Source organism: Belonocnema kinseyi, chromosome 4, assembly GCF_010883055.1.
Source record: "Belonocnema kinseyi isolate 2016_QV_RU_SX_M_011 chromosome 4, B_treatae_v1, whole genome shotgun sequence".
NCBI classification, from domain to species: domain Eukaryota; kingdom Metazoa; phylum Arthropoda; class Insecta; order Hymenoptera; family Cynipidae; genus Belonocnema; species Belonocnema kinseyi.
Window position 1 is genome coordinate 35,744,524 of NC_046660.1, and position 4,774 is coordinate 35,749,297.

The 4,774-nt window shown below is 25.4% G+C and overlaps 1 protein-coding gene across 3 annotated transcripts in view; it reads right to left on the minus strand.

Moving 5' to 3' along the window:
• Positions 1 to 4,774, minus strand: part of LOC117171885 — a 23,369-nt gene that overhangs the window by 12,894 nt on the left and 5,701 nt on the right. Inside the window, exons 2-3 of one of the 3 annotated variants that reach the window (XM_033359530.1) lie at positions 2,706 to 2,839; positions 851 to 978 (exon numbers count right to left, since the gene is read on the minus strand). The exons of 1 other annotated variant lie outside the window; for it this stretch is intronic. The gene's annotated coding sequence lies outside the window, so the exon portion shown is untranslated. The remainder of the gene's footprint in view (positions 1 to 850; positions 979 to 2,705; positions 2,840 to 4,774) is intronic. One more of the 3 variants, XM_033359531.1, reaches the window with a different exon arrangement.

The following is a 4,774-nucleotide window of genomic DNA, read 5'->3' on the forward strand; positions in this document are numbered from 1 at the left end:
TCGAGAAGCGAACCATGTTCGTTATCGAATTTTCGGCACCAGCTGACAAAAACACCATAGCCAAGGAGAATGAAAAGAAAGAGAGGTATCGAGACCTTATAAAGGAGTTTCAACGATTGTACCCAGAATATTCTGTTAAACTAATCGTCCTTATCATCGGCGCCCTTAGAGGTGCCAAGCTTTCACTCGCTAATGGCCTAAAAAGCATGCCTGCGTGTCAACAATATGATAAAACACTTGCGGGAAAAATGCAGAAGGTAGTAGTCCTTGGGTCGCTCCGTGTTCTTAGGGTGCACGAGGCTTTTACTGGATCGTCGTATTGATTCCGTTACAGACTGTAATCACCTATCTCACGGTCGTGAGACGTGGTTGTGGCTGAAATTTTACCGCGATTTCGCTGGGAGCGGGTGCAATTTTTCAGATTAGCACCCGCTCCTGGCGAAATCCTGCGGTTGTCCTTATGATAAATTTTTAATTATATATGTATATAATATATATATGGAATTTAGTTTTTAGAATTATTAAACTTTTAACGTTTACAATATTTAAAATTATTCAATTTTGACCAGTGAATATATATATATATATTTTTAAATTAAAGAATTCTTAAATTTATTTCAAATATTTTATTTTCTTAAATTATGATCAATTCTAGACTTAATTGATAATCATAAGATCTATTTGGAATCATGAATAAAACAATGAAAATTGATTGTATTCTAATTATCTGGAAAGTTTTAAACTTAAAATATTCTACTCTTCTGACCATGAAAAGGCAACATTAAAAATTAAAAAAGTACCGAAATCTTGAAAGCCATGACTAATCACCTAAAAAGAAATTTCTACTTACAGTATGGTGATACTGCCTCCAATATCAGGACAGGAATATTTTTTGTGACCTCGAAAGCGACAAAGTGTGCAAGTTAACTTACTACACACTTCACATGTCTGCCTAAAAGTATTTTACTTTATCCCACACTAAAAACCAAAAAAAGAAAAAATTGATTTTAAAGCCTTGCAAAATATATTGTCAGTTTCAATCCATTTTAGTTAAATCAGAATTTTAAATCGTGAAAAAAAATAATTATCCTAGATTTTATAATATAATTGATTAAGCAGAGTGTCTACCGTGTCTTAAACAAAAAATTCGCAGTAATTCCCCCGAAATCTGATTTTATAATAAAAAAAACGTTTTTTCGTTAATTTTATTTAATATTTCGAAGTTTCTCATTATTTTAACTTTAGCAACAGTGTAATGACATTTTTCAATCCAATAATTTGCTGTTCTTGATATGATCAAAAGGACTACAATTCCGTATCTAACGCACTTTTTTTATTCGAATTGGTTGAAATCTTACGAAGTTACCGAATTTTAAGCCATTTTAGTTTTCAGTCAAATAATTAAATTTTAAACAAAATAGATTAATTTTTAACATAAAAGATTAATTTTCTCCTAAATAATTGAACTTTAAACAAAATAATTAAACTTCAATCAACAACAGTTAAACTGTCAACGAAATAATTGAATTTTTAAGAAGACAGTTCCATTTTTAACAAAAAAAAAGGTAAATTTAAATCCGAAAGAACGAATTTTCTGTTCCAATAGGCAAATGTTAAACAATTTTGTTGAATTTTCAACCAAAAACAATGAGTTTTTAACAAAATACTTGGATTTTAAACCAAACAGTTGAATTTTTAACAAAATACTGGAATTTTCTACTACAAAAATAAATCTTAATCAAATAGTAAAATTTTCAGCCTAATTTTTAATCTTCAAGTAAAAATATTAATTTTTATTTTTTTTTAATTAACATTATAGTTTCATTCTCCAACAGAAATTAATTTACAACTAAAAAAATGAACCTGCAACCAAGAAAATAAATTTTTAAGAGTGGGCAAACTTTTAACCAAAAAAAGACCAACTTTCTACAAAATAGTTAAACTTTCCACACATATTAATTCTCTGCCAAAAAGATGTAATTTCAAAGAAATAATTTAGTTTTGAACCAGAAATGAATTAACAAGCAAACAAAATTTTGTTTAACAAAGTAGCAAAACTTTTAACCCAGAACTTAAATTTTCTAACTAAATAGACGCATTTTTAACAAAATTAACTTTTAAGCCAACAGAAGGATTTTTGCGTGCAAAATAGCTGCATTTTCAACCCAAAAATAAATTTTTAACAAAAAAGTTCCTTTTCAACATGCACAAAACTTGCAGTATTAACCAAAAAAAGAGGAAATTTTAACCAAAAAGATTATTTTGCTACCAATAAAGACGAATGTTTAATGAAAAAAACTTCAACAAAAGATGGAAAAGTTACATGATCAGTTAAAAAATTAATTTTTAATTAAAGAAAAGATCAAATTTCTGCCGAAAGAGATGAATTTCCGAAAAATATAAACGAATTTTCAACAAAAGAAGTGAATTTTCTACGAAAAAAGATTTCTCAATCAATAGAGAAAAACATATCAACAAAATTGTTCAATTTTCAAGCCACTTTTTTCATTCAGCGAAGTAAAGAAAATTTAAAATCCTATTTGTTCTTTAAGGGAATACAAATTCTAGGACACGAGCAAAATTCAAGGGATTTTCTAAGTTTTTTCAGGTAAAAATAATGGAAATTATAAGGACTTTTCCAGGTTTTCAAGGACCCTAAACACCCTGGTTTAAGTAAAAGAATAACTATATTTGTATATTCTCACCGTGAGACAAACTTTTGAGTGCAACGAGTTTCATAATGTTTTGTTCCATTGTCGAATTTTATTCAGGAAATATATTTGTCCTTTAAAATTCGGCTTCCAACCCTCAGCTTAACGTTCCAAAAATCTCAGATCCTCTTTTAAAACAAATAAAAATCGTGCATTAGTATAAAAATTTAATAATAACTACAGAGCGGATTAGAATGAAAAAGGAATTGAAGTTTTGTCATTTTTGAATATAAGCTCTTTAAATAGGATGATTTTAAATTCAACAAAATTTAAAACAGAAGCTTTCAAAACTAAAACTTTTAATCTAAAATTTTGAAATTCAGATAATTTCTTTAGGAAGAAGTTGAAATTGAAAACTAAATTGATTATTTCAAAGTAAAAACTTCTAAAATTATAGGAATCTACATTTTTATTGAAGTTAAAAAATATTAATTAACGAAAAAATTGATTAAACAAACTTTTCAAAAATAAATCACCGTTATTTTCACCGTTCAAAATGGAACAATTTTCAATTCTAAAACTTTGAAATTGAATTATTCTATAAAAACAATTCTAAATAAAAAGATATTTTTAAATGGAAAATATTATAAAATAAATCATACTCGAGAAACATTAAACTTAAACAAATCCGAACCATAAGACTAAAAAAATGTAGTCACAACAAATGTTGTGTACTCATACCCTTAAAATTTTGTTATTACTTCAAGTAAATTTAATAGCTTAGAAACTAATAACTTTTAAACTTCATAATTTGTACTTTTTGAAATTCAACCAATTCAATTTTAGTCAGTTTCAGATTTAATAATTTTAGAATTAAATATAAATATAAAATGCAGGCCTTAAAAATGAACAGATTTCAAAATTAGGCATTGAATATTAAAGTATTTTTATATAATTTTTTTTTAAAGCTCGACATTTTATACTCAGTAAAAAAACATTTTTCTATTGAATAATTTCTTTAATTTTTAATTATTTCGAATGAAGAATTCTGAATTTTCATGGTAAACGCTCAATTCTCAGTTTTTCTCTATCATAAGTTTAAATCTTGCGATTAAAATTGAAATGTTTGAATGTCGAAAATCATAATTGAAAATTTAAAAATGGTAAATTTCTAAACGACTTAAATTTGCTGAAAGTAATTCAAGCAGTTTACATTTTTTGAATTAAATTAAAATTTTTGAATTTCGAAAACTATAATTGACAATTTCAAAATTGCTTAAGTACCAAAAAGTTTTAATATCACAATACTACACGACTAAATTCTTTTTTTTTTAAGAATAATTCAATTTTAAAGGTTTATAATTGAAAATTTTATATTTTGAACCGGGAAAATAAACGTGAATTTATTTTATTTTTATTTTAGACAAGTTGGCCTAATCAATTTTTAATTTAAATCATTTTTTGAATTTAATCAAAATTTAGATTTCTATCATTTTAGAAGCTTTGACTTTGAAATATTCAATTTAGTTTTCAATTTCAAATTTTTAATTTTTAATCGTTTCGAATTTAAATTTATTAAAATTCAGAAGTTTTCACTTTTAAACTATTCAATTTCTAATGCTTTTAATCAGGAATAATAAAATTGTCATTTCTCTGAATTTTAAATTATCTATTTTTGAACATTCTATTTGGAAAATATTTTATTTTTAAATTCCCCTCTTCTAAAATTTTAATCTGAAATCATTCAATTTCGAGATATTTGAATTCAAATAAAATGGTTCAATTCTGAACATTTTGAATTAGAAATAAAACAATTTCAACTTCTTCCTGAAGAAATGTTCTGAATTTAAAAAATTTAGTTTGAAGTTTTTGAATTTCGAAACCTTCAGCTTTAAAATTTGTTCAATTAAAAAATTAAATCACATTTGAAACACTTTTATTCAGAAATGATACAAGTTTAATTCCTTTTCATTACATTATAAATATTGTCCTTTTTCAAAACTGCACCTTTATAAAATATTTTGAATTCGAAAGTTTTCAATATGAATGTTAAAAAAATCAATAAAGTGCCCCCCTCCATTCCTCTGTCATTGTTAGATTCTGAAATGTAAAAACATATATAT